Source organism: Pelodiscus sinensis, unplaced genomic scaffold, assembly GCF_049634645.1.
Source record: "Pelodiscus sinensis isolate JC-2024 unplaced genomic scaffold, ASM4963464v1 ctg138, whole genome shotgun sequence".
Taxonomy (NCBI): Eukaryota; Metazoa; Chordata; order Testudines; family Trionychidae; genus Pelodiscus; species Pelodiscus sinensis.
The window spans coordinates 176,929-188,942 of NW_027466007.1; the positions used below are offsets into that span (position 1 = coordinate 176,929).

General features: G+C 53.2%; 1 pseudogene; it reads left to right on the top strand.

The window, feature by feature from the left end:
* Positions 1-9,924: 9,924 nt before the first annotated feature.
* Positions 9,925-11,352, top strand: LOC142825884 (uncharacterized protein T26G10.4-like; annotated as a pseudogene).
* Positions 11,353-12,014: the final 662 nt, after the last annotated feature.

The window sequence follows — 12,014 nt, forward strand, 5'->3', positions numbered from 1 at the left end:
CTGACACGTTCCAAGCCATCTCCATTGAAATACGGCATTTTGGGGTTGCAAGAAAGGCCATCCAAGCTATCGCCTCCACATAAAGGGGAGGGCCTAGAAGATTTCAAGACAACTCCAGGTGATACATTTCTGTCCAGCAATGACTCACTTATCAATAGTTGGGTTATGAAATTCTACTGTATAATTAATTTTGCTGAGTAAACCAATTGAAGTGGTGGATATAATTGATTAGATAATCAGGTTACAATATATTAGGACTGGCTAGTTAAATTTCAATAGAAGGGATAGGCTAAGGTAGAGCTGAGAATAGTACTGTATGCATTGGGGTAAAAAAGAAGTGGATGGGGAAAAACAAGGGAAAAGAAATTGGATTCATGCTTGCTAGAGGCTAAACCCAATAAACATCAACTTGTTTGCATCTCTGGACTTCAGGTCTTGCTGTTCTCTGCTCACATGAGAAGATCCAGGGATGTGGGAGGGTGAAGGGATAAGCCCTCTGAGGGTACATCTACACTACAGCGCTAATTCGAACTAACTTAGTTCGAATTAGTTAATTCGAACTAAGCTAATTCAAACTAACGCATCTAGAACTAAAAACTAGTTCGAATTAGCGTTTAATTAAGTGGACCCTGAACCGGGGTTAAGGATGGCCGGAAGCAGTGCCGGCAGGGCATCAGAGGACGACTTAGAGCGTGGAGATGCTGTCTCAGGCTAGCCGAGGGCTGTGCTTAAAGGGTCCCGACCCCCATCCCGGACAGACAGTTCTCAGGGGTGCCCCGCTTGCAAAGTAGTCCTGGCTTGGATTGCCCGGACTGCCCACACTGGGCACATCACACCACTCGGCCATCAGCCCGGCTGCACTTGCCGCAGGCTGCCATCTGGGGAGAGGGGGCAATTGGGGGGCTGCAAGAGAGCTTCCACCCCCAGAAGCCCACAGAGCCAGCCCAGTCCTCCCCATCGGGGGCTTGTGCCCCATTCCTCCCTCACATCCTTCCACTTACCCTTCCCTAGCCCCTCTTCTTGATGTACAAAATAAAGGACAATTGTGTTCAAAAATGGAATCTGTCTTTATTGAACAAAACTGGGGGAGACTGGGAAAAGGAGGTGGGAGAGGGGAGGGCAACTAAAATGATCAGGGGTTAGGAACAAGTCCCATATGAAGAGAGGCTAAAGAGACTGGGACTTCTCAGCTTAGAAAAGAGGAGACGGAGGGGGGACAGGATAGAGGTCTCTAAAAGCAGGAGTGGGGTGGAGAGGGTGCATAAAGAAAAGTTCTTCATTAGTTCCCATAAAGAAGGTCTAGAGGACACCAAAGGAAAGGAATGGGTAGCAGGCTTCAAACTAGTAACAGAAAGTTGTTCTTCACAAAGCAAAGAGTCAACCTGTGGAACTCCTTGCTGCAGGAGGCTGTGAAGGCTAGAACTAGAACAGAGTTTAAAGGGAAGTGAGATCAGGTCATGGAGGTTGGGTCCATGGAGTGCTATTAGCCAGGGGGTAGGAGTGGTGTCCCTGCCCAAGGCTTGTGGAAGGCTGGAGAGGGATGGCACGAGACAAATGGCTTGGTCACTGTCTTCGGTCCATCCCCTCCAGGGTCCCTAGGGTTGGCCACTGTCGGCAGACAGGCTACTGGGCTAGATGGACCTTTGGTCTGACCCAGGATGGCCATTGTAAGCTCAGGGCTCAGGGTCGGGGGTCTCAGTGGATCCCCTTGATTTTCATGCACACCTGCTCCTGGGTGGCCAGGCTGGCAGCTCTCCTGCCCTACCCGGCCACCTTCCTGTGCCTAGTGCGGAGGTCGTGGACGAGGTCCACGATGTCAGCACTAGACCAGGCGGGTGCCCGCCTCTTGCGGTCCCAGGCAAGCTCCCGGGAGCCGCCAGCCTGGTCCCGGGAAGAGGGGGAGGACTGTCGGGATATGTAACCGGTTGAATACCCATTCCTGGAGACCAGCTGACAAAGCAATGGAATAAATTGCCTCAGGAGGTTGTGGAATCTCCATCATTGGAGATTTTAAGAGGAGATTAGATAATAGCCTCTCAGGGATGGTCTAGAGGGTGCTTGCTCCTGCCGTGAGTGCAGAGGACTGGACGTGATGACCTCTCGAGATTCCTTCCAGTTCTATGATTACACAGAGTTCAAAGCAACGGCCAAGTATTAAACAGCAATAAATTTAAGATAATAAGGAAAAATGGGAAAGGTTACAAGAATAGTCTTTCTCTGTGGAATGGGAACATCACACACACCCATCTCTGAAATGTAAGGCAAGTTCACAGTCCGTTCCTCACGTGTCCCAGGCCTCTCTCTCAGTCTTTGGCTCTGCTGCAACTCAGACAATTGCTCTGGGGGTGGCCACAGGCTCTAGGTGGTAGGACTGTTCTTCCCAGTCTTAGCCTGAGCTACCCCCATGGAACTAATGATCCCCTCTAAGTGTGGCCTCCTGCATCCTGGCTACTTCATTAGCTGGCCTGCCTTGTCCATCATGCTGATGTGTAGACCTGGCCTCTCCCCATTGGCCCTGGGGACTGTCAGTTTCAGGTAGTAGAGTGGAGCCATTTGCAAGGAGCAGATGAGTCCTGCTAGGAGAACTTTTCGGCTATGTCTAGACTGGCATGATTTTCCGGAAATGCTTTTAACGGAAAAGTTTTCAGTTAAAAGCATTTTCGGAAAAGAGTGTCTAGATTGGCACGGACGCTTTTTCACAAAAGCACTTTTTGTGGAAAAGCGTGCATGCCAATCTAGACGTGCTTCTCCTCAAAAAAGCCCCGATCGCCATTTTCACGATTGGGGCTTTTTTGCGGAAGACAAATCTGAGCTGTCTACACTGGCCCGTTTGCGGAAACCTCAGTACAAACTTTTTCAAACTCGCCTTAAAAACCTTTATTCCAGCTGCTTCTCCCTCTCCCCCAGTCAGGGCTGTCTCCCCATCCTTCCTTCAGGTGCAGCCCAGGCAAAAGACCCCTACCTTCCTATTCTTTTTAAAGAATTCCCTTATTATATGGGAGTCACCTGGCCACTCCCCACCAACCACTCCTAAACCTTAAGGACAAAAGGCTATTCGCATATGATTGCCCATGCACTGAGGCCCCACTTGATGGCTTTCCATTTACACATTTAAAAACATAAAGAACTCCATATAGTTAAATTTACACACAAGAGTAAAACGTACACCAAAATCAGATAAACAGAACCATCGGATCATGACATGAAAATTGATAGGTTACATGAAATATACCTTTGAGTTAGGTATATTTATGTCCACAAGTCCATTTCATAAAGCATGGTGGGGGTCCCTCACACCTGGTGCTTGTGTTAGGGAGAAAAGAAAAGAACAGATAGAGAAAGAAGGAGGGCAGGAGGAGTTAGAGATTAGTTTCTAAACTTTAGTCCTTCAGGGCTTCTGACACCAGGATCCTGCCATCAGCCTTATTGCTAGGCACCTGGGAAGCTAAGGAGCATAAAAGCCTCCAGCTGTGTGCAGTTTCTTTTTTAGGCGTGGTAGGGATTTAAACCCCTGCTGCGGTTTTTCTTCCGGCCTGATCTACAATCAGCTGTTCAGGCCCCGCCCAGGCATGTCTTTTGAGACTGCCTATTGGCTGAGGCTCTTCTGCTGCCTTAAAGCAACAGCTGCTCACTCCTGCTCCTGCTTCCTGGGACCTGCTCTGTACCTGCTCCTGGAAGCTGCTCCTGAGACCTGCTCCTGCGTCCTGGGATCTGACCTGCCCCTGCCCCCTGGGACCCGCCCCGGACCCACTCCTACCTCCTGGGACCTGCTTCTGCCTCTGGAATTGCACCGGCTCCTGGACCAAACCCCCCCTGGTAAGTAAGTGGCTTCTCTTTCTTTTCTTTTTTTCCTACCTTATCTCCCCTGGAGGTTTTTTTTTTTTTTTCCTCTCTCTTCCCCCCCCCCCCCCCCCACCTTTCCTTCCCTCTTTTTCACTCTACAACTTCTGCCTCCATTTCTTCCCCTTGCCCCCCTCACAGGCTTCCTTATTTCTCCTCCATTTTCTATTTGCTTCACTCTCTTTTCTCCGCTGGCCCCCTTCCTGGCCTCCCCCTTCCCTTTCTCCTCTCCACTCTGCCCCTGATCTTTATCCCCCTTCTGCCTCCATTTTCTCCCTCAATCCCCTCTCGGGCTTCCCTCTTCTCCCACATCTCTCTCCCTTCATGCCCCTTGCTCCTGGTCCTTCCTCTGGCAGGGCTGTGGCTCCCTATTTATTACTATTTTTTTTCTCTATTTTATTTTTTTCTCTTCTTCTTTTTCTTTCTCTTTCTCTGTCTTTATATTCCTTTTCCTTCCTCTCTCCCCCCCTCCCCAGCTCTGATTTCTCCTGTTCTTCTGACCTTACCTTCTCCCTCTGACTAGTCCCCCTACCTCCGTTCCCTCCCCTGACCTCCTACCTGGCTCTCCACTTTCTCTTCACTTCCCCCCCCCCCCCTGCTGACCGGACCAGCTTCCACCTCCCTCTGGGCTATGGGACCCCGTTCCCCTGGCCGAGTATAATCCCGCTTGTACTCCTAGTCCCAGTACTACATCCCTGCTCAGGTCCCCCCCCTCCGATCCCCTCTCCCACTGCCCCCCTGACCATCCCACCTGCTCCCCCTCCCCCTGGCTGTGGGTCCTTCACCCCCAGGTGGCTGATTAAGCCCCTGCTCCGTTCCTCCCGCGGGCGGCTTTTTCTTTCCCCCGGCGGCCATTACCATGTGACCAGACTCCTGTTCTCCCCTGCCTCTCCTGCTAGGCAACCCCCCTGCCCGGTGCAGCGACTCCTTTTCCTGCGGTTCCCCCTTGGCTTTCTATTTATTCTTCTATTTACTTTTTAATTTTATTTCCCCCGTCTTTTTTTATTATTTTTATTATTATCCTTATTTTTTATTTATTTACCTATTCATTTATTTCTATTTCTCTTCCTTTCTCTCTTTCGTCTACTCCACACAACCCCCCCCCCCCCCCCCGGTCCTGATTTTCTTTCATTTTCCTCTGACTTTGCCCCCTATCTCTGATTAATCCCCCTGCACTCTATCTCTGATTAATTCCCTCCCCCGACCCTTTATCTAACTCCCCACTCTTTATTGATCCCCTCCCTCCCTCCCTGTTGACCGGACCAGCTCCCACTTTCCTCTGGGCTGCAGGGCTCCGCTCCCCTGGCCGATTGCGGTTCCACTCCCACCCCTAGTCCCTGTGTTGCATCCCCCCTGGGGTCCTCCCTCTGATCCCCCTCCCAGACTTTCCCCCGACTGTCTCGCCTGCCCTCCCCTCCCCCTGGCTGTGGGTCCTTCACACCCAGGTGGCTGATTAAGCCCCTGCTCCGTTCCTCCCCCGGGGGCTTTGTTCTTTCCTCCATTACCACGTGACTAGCCGCCCGCCCTCCCCTGCCTCAGTTGCCAGGCAACCCCCCTGCCCGGTTGTGACAGACCAGGCTGTGTCTGGGCACAGCTGAGGGCATCCGCTCAGGGCGAATTGCTCAACCTCGGGGCTACTTACAGTCCCCAGACTGGTGACCTCTCCAACCAGGCCACAAACCAGTACCACAGAGCGCTTCAGCAGCCTGCCTGAAGCCTCATGAGCAAAACCCCTCCGACACTCCAGCAATATCTGTGCCCCAGATGGCCCCAGGCCTATACACGGGGGGGATCCTAGCACCCAATCCCACCTACCCCGAACAAGTCCTGTCCGGTTCCAAGAAACCAGCCACAGATCCCTGGTCAATTTACCCTCTGGATCTTACCCACAAATCACGCTGGGCCAATCCTTTAGAATCTATATCTAAAGGTTTATTATCACAAGAAAGAAAAGCATGAGAGTAAGGTTGTTAAAGAATAGTACGTTACATGCACCGAATCTCCCAGTCCTCGATGCAGGCTCTAGCAGAGATGTTACAGTTGCTGGTTTAAACGTTCTTGTTGCACATCGTAGCATCAGGATGGGTTCACAGGTCTTCCGGGCTCTTCGATCCCTGCAGTGCTGCCTCTGGGATGAAGTGCTGAGCTGAGAACCAAATGGCATCGACCACATAGCCTCTTTATACCTCCTTCCTGGCCTCTTCTTGTATGCAGCCAGTCATCTGGCCTTCAACCTCTCTCTGCTGGCAGCTCTTAGGTCTCCGCCCTCATGCTTTAGGTGTGTCCTTGGCCCAGGGAGTTCCATTTTCCCACAGGGCCTCGCTAATGTGGGGAAAAATCAAATAACTCCAATTGTGTCTAAAGGGGGGACTGTGCAGGAAATCAAAACTCTCTAAAAGAAAACTGCTGTAAGGGTTAAAAGTTTTCCAGACCTCTCTCCCTGTATCAGAGTGAAATCAAATTAACTCTAATCAAGACCCTTACAATGCCTATCTCAAGTTCATGGATACTCCTAGTCTGTCACAATTTGTCATGTAAACCTTTATCTTTGTCACAGTTTGCCTTGTAGACTTCTCCACGCAAGTTCTCATGTGGCTTTGTGTACTGTAAAACTTACTTCTAGCACTCCTGGTGTGAACATAAACATCTCTGAGTACTTCTGCTGAGACTTTGATATGTTAAAGAAAAACAATCAACAATTACTGTCTGAACATACTGTATAAAGAATCCCTGAAACTGTCTCTCGGGGCTGACTGCTATTGCTCTGCTGTCAGCCTGCATGCATGCATAATAAAGTTTTTCCTTCTAGGTTTCTCTCCTGCCTCACTGATTTGATTTGACTTCCGGCCTCGAACCCTTCTGGGGGCTCTGTACCCCAGGGGAGCGAGATTCCCCCTCACTAATCAGCCTGTCCATAGCACTGCTCAACCATATTCAGAGAAATATTCAGCTTTCACACAGATTAGATTCCTACCTGTTGAAGCTAGTTTGTTTAGCTAGAAGCCATCTTGTATAACAGAAACCATTTCAGCTTTTTGTCTTTGCACGTAGGCCAGAGTGAACTTTCTATCACCCCATGCGCCAGGCCAAGACAGATGTGCTATTAGAATGTGTTAATTGGGCTGGTTCAGAGAGGAGAGGTACTCCCTCGTACCTGTCTGCCATCATGTTGATAAGGCTTTGTTTTTCCTAGTCTAATTGATTATTTCTGTAATTGGATGCCCTGACGTCAGACTGTTTGGTTAAGGGTATAAAGATACTAGGATTGATTGTATTAAGTAGCCTTACTGGGCCCGGCTTTGCTGTGACCACGTTTGGCTCACTTTGCTTTTATTGGCCAATAAAACTGCCTGTTTAGCCGCGTAAACTGAGTGAGGCGTTTGCTTCGACATACCTATACACACAAACATTATACACTCACATAAATAGCGTACACAGGATCAGCAAACAATAAGCTCCCATTCAATACCCCACATGGCCCCCTTTTATACCATTGTTGGGGCCAGCACCCCCACCTATGGGTGCAGCCATCATCTGGCTGCTTCCCTCAACTTCCAGTAACGTGACACCGGTGCAGCGGCTCCCTTCCCTGCGGTCTCCCTCTGTAAAACCGGCCCTCTGCACAGCTGGTCCCCCCTCGGAATTAACTATTGTCGGTTCTGATTCAGTTGTGGTTTGTGCTGCTATTTATCACCGGTGTCGTTTACCATAATTGCCATCTGCTGTTGTTACCGTGGTTCTTTAAGCTGACTATTGGGGTTGTGCTCTGTATCATTTACTGTTGTTGATGATGATGCTATAGTCCCTATCAAGTCTTCCTTCACAAATTCCCCCAGCTTACTGAGACTTTTTCCTCAAAGGTCTACCCTAGCCTCTGTCTCTGCCCCCCTCTTACTAATTTCTTCTCCTCTCCGTCCCTTTTCTCTCCCTCCCTCTCGCTTCTCGCTGGGAAAAGGGAGCCTTCTGGTGACACATTTCCCCCCCCCCCCCCATACCTGCCTCTGTAGCTCCTTTCCTCGGTCTGTCAGCCGCCCCAAAGCTGCTCCCTATTCAACCCACTCCCCTTTCTCACTAACTCACCTCACCACCTACTCCCCAGCTGATTGACACCCCCCCCCCCCCGGCCACTCCCCCCTTCTATCCGGCCATTAGCACGTGGCTAAAGCTCTCTCCTTCCCCAACCTTACTAATAAGCAACTTCCCCCCCCCTACAACTGCTCTTCCCCCTGTTGTTCCCTCTCTCAAATCCAAAGCTGTCACACAGCTGCTTCCTCTTCCACTTTCCCTCTACCTGCACCTCCGCTTTCACTTTTGAGTGCAGTCTCTGTCTCTAGATAGGCAGCTCTTTCTGTTTCAGTTTGGGTCTGCCTTCCTGTGTGGCTTGGCCATCGTGCGGCTCTGCCCCCCGGCCCTTTAGTCCAAGAAGGCTCCCCCCCCCTCTCTGGGACCTGTCTCTACTCTCCTCCCCACCTTAAGTAACTACCACCGCCCCCCCTGGTTTTTTTGTTGTTGTTGTTGCTGTTGCTGTTATATTGTGTGTGTGTGTTGTGGTTGTCTCTCCACCAGACATCACTCCCCACCTACCCTCCATACTAATATACTATAATAAACTACTATTGCTGCTGCTCCTCCTATCACCTTACCACTATCTCAAATCATTCCCACCCCCCATCACTATCACTTTCCTTTACTCTAGCTGTTGCTGCTGCTGTCCTAGGCTGTAGCCTCTAACAAGTCCCCCCTCTCCAGAGCTCCCAGGCTTACTTTGGTTGCTACTTAACAATCCCCCCCCCCATTCTGTTTGTGTGTACGTTGCCATTGTTCCTTCATCAACATTACTTCCTGCCTAATCCCAACCTAATACAATATAATTTAACTACTATTATTACTATTGCTATTGCTGCTTTTCTCTCGTCTCCTAAATCATTTCTCTTCCCTCTATCTCCTGCCATTACCGCTCTGTTCTCGCTCTGGTCAGTGGTGTTGTTGGTTTACCCTCTGGGTCGGCTGCGCTCCTACTGGGATCTAGCTACTGTTGTTCCTGCTACTGCAAATACTAACCCCTAACCAGCCCCCTTTCCCACATTCCTCAGGCTTCCTGTGGCTTCCACTTCTTTAAACTATACACACCTATTTACGTACCTAGTAATTTCTCTCCCTTCTGCTTTGCTTTTGCGTGGGTTGCTGTTGTCCCCTTGTTAGCTATTGCCTGCCTAACTACTTACCTATCTACCCCACACCCTAATAGAATACAACCTATCCCACTTTCTAAACCTCTTCTCCTCTCCTTTTCTTCCCCCCTCACTATCATCCCCCAGAATGCCGCCTCAGGCTCCTCCAGGGACTCCAGCTCCTCCGATTGTATCCTGTGGAGGACTCTCCGGATGGGAACCAGATGGCACCCGCCAGGCCTGATGCCCAGAGACCCACCTGGAGCCCGGATGCCAGAGGGCCTCCCCCCCCCCCCCCCCCCGAGAACTGACTGATGCTGGAGACTCGCTGACGTCGTTCCAGCCCCCGCCGGTTCCAGATGCCGACCTACATCCCGTAGCCAGCTATGGCCCCAGCCCGACCCAATGTGACTCTGCAGCTATGCCTCCCATGGACTTCTCCTCCCACCCATCCTCCGTTTTCCACTGGGCGCTACCCTTAGACATGAACAGCGACTCTGCCCCCTGCTTCGCTGGGTCCAGGGTGACCCCTATTGGAGGGGACACCACATGACTGAACCCCGCACCAGGTTTGGAGATCGCCCTGCTGAGCCCCCCCCGAACACTGCTACCCGAGGTACCATCGCCTCCTTTGACTAGGGACTCAGTTTGCTGGCCCAACACCGCCAGCACCGCGTGTGGGCGAGGGGGTACCTCGGTCGGGGGCCGACGCAAGCCATCGCTTCTCGGCCTTTTGGCTAAGATCAAGTGTTGCGTCCCCCACCAACGCCTTCGGTTCCGTCCCCCACCAACACATCGCAGACACCCTGACGGACTTTGGGGCCCCGGACGCCTTCCTCCACGTCCTCCAGGATCTATACGCAGATTGCACCACCACAATCCGTGCCACCACCGGAGAAACCGCGCCCGTCAACATCCACCGTGGCGTGAAACAGGGCTGCCCCCTCAGCCCCATCATTTTTAAACTGGCCATGGAACCCATCCTGCGTGCCATCTCTCGGGGCCCGGACGGTCTGGACCTGCACGGCATGAGGGTCGACGTCCTGGCGTACGCCGACGACCTGGTCCTGATCGCCGACAGCGCGGAGGGGTTGCAGCGGATGCTCCAAGTCGCCGGCCGGGCCGCCGACTGGATAGGCCTTCGCTTTAATTCCCGGTAATGCGCCTCCCTCCACGTCGACGGCAGTTTAAGAACCCTCACAAGGCCAACCACCTTCTCTATTCAAGGACAGCCCATGGCCTGCCTCCAAGAGGGCCAACACCTGGGCACCCCGACGGGAATACGGGTCGAGACCACTCCGACGGAAACCCTCCACAAAATCCTGAGGGATGCAGAGCTGCTCGATCAATCTCTGCTCGCGCCCTGGCAGAAAATAGACGCGGTTAACACCTTCCTGATCCCTCGCATCTCCTTCACCCTGAGAGGCTCCGCCGTCGCCAAGGTCCCCCTGAACAAAGCTGACAGCGCAATTAGAGTCCTTATCCGGAAGTGGCTCTACCTGCCTCAGAGGGCCTGCACGGACATTGTCTACATCCCCCACAGACAGGGAGGCACCAATGTTCCGCGCTTGGGGACCTCTGCGACGTGGCCTCCATTACCCACGCCTTCCGCCTCCTGACCTGCCCGGATGTGAGAGTGCGCACCATCGCAGAAAACGCCCTGCGCGGTGTAGTGAGGAGGAGGATTGCCAGGGACCCCACCGCTGCAGATATCGCCACCTACCTCAGCGGTTCCCTCCAGAGGGACTTCAGGAGGGACGGCGGTGACCTCTCCTCCCTATGGTCCCGGGCCCGCAACGCCACCCGCCGTCTGGGAAAACGAATTGGCTGCCGCTGGGTCTGGAGCGAGGCCCATACGGAGCTTAGCGTCGTGCTCCCCCGCATCACCGCACAAGGCCACACCACCGTCACCCCCGCGGCCAGGGCTCTGCTGGAGAGGCTCCTGAAAGGGACCATCCGCCGCCACTATACAGATGCCCTGGCTAAAAGACCGGACCAGGGTAAGGTGTTCGAAGTGACCAGCAAGCAAGAAGCCAGCAACCACTTCCTCCGGGCTGGCAACTTCACCCGTTTCGCTGACTGGCGCTTCATTCATAGAGCCCGCCTCAACTGCGTCCCCCTGAACGGCGCCATCCGCCACGGCACCATGGACACGAGGTGCAGACGGTGCGGATACCCCCTGGAAACACTACCCCACGTGCTTTGCGGCTGCACGACACATTCGGAGGCCTGGCGGCGGCGTCACGACGCCATTCAGAACTGCCTCGTGAAGGCTCTCCCGCCAGCCCTCGGAGCTGTAGCTGTGGACTCCCCTATCCCGGGAACCAATAGCCACCTGTGACCAGACATCATGGTCACAGACGAACAGTCCAAAAAAATCCTCCTGATCGATGTGACGGTGCCCTTCGAAAACCGCCTGGCCGCCTTCCATGTCGCCCGGGAAAAGAAACTACATAAATACGCACAGTTGGCCGACAACCTGCAGTCCCGAGGCTACTCGGTGGCGGTCCATGCCCTGCTGGTGAGAGCTCTGGGCACCTGGGACCCGTCGAACGACACGGTGCTGGAGACCTGAGAGATCGGTCGTCGTTACGCCGGTCTGATGCGCAGGCTGATGGTGTCCGACGCCATCAGGTGGTCCAGGGACATTTATACGGAGCACATCACCGGTCACCGCCAGTACGGCGCCATCTAACCACCTGGCCCCCCTAACACCTCCAGTACACCCTGCCAGGCCTGCTCCCGGACCTGCCCCTGCTCGTATCCCCCACGCTTCATCCTAACCTGCTCTCGCCCTGCTCCCTAGGCCCTGGACCTGCCCGAGGCCTGCCTCTGTCCCTAGTCCTTGAACTGCTACTAACCTCCTTACCCTCTGGCCCTGCTCGGGACCCCTTTTTGCCGCCCATAGGTGCCGTCCGGATGGGAACCAGACGGCACCCGCCAGGCCTGATGCCCAGCGACCTGCCTAGAGCCCGGACACCACCAGATGCCAGAAGGCCCCCC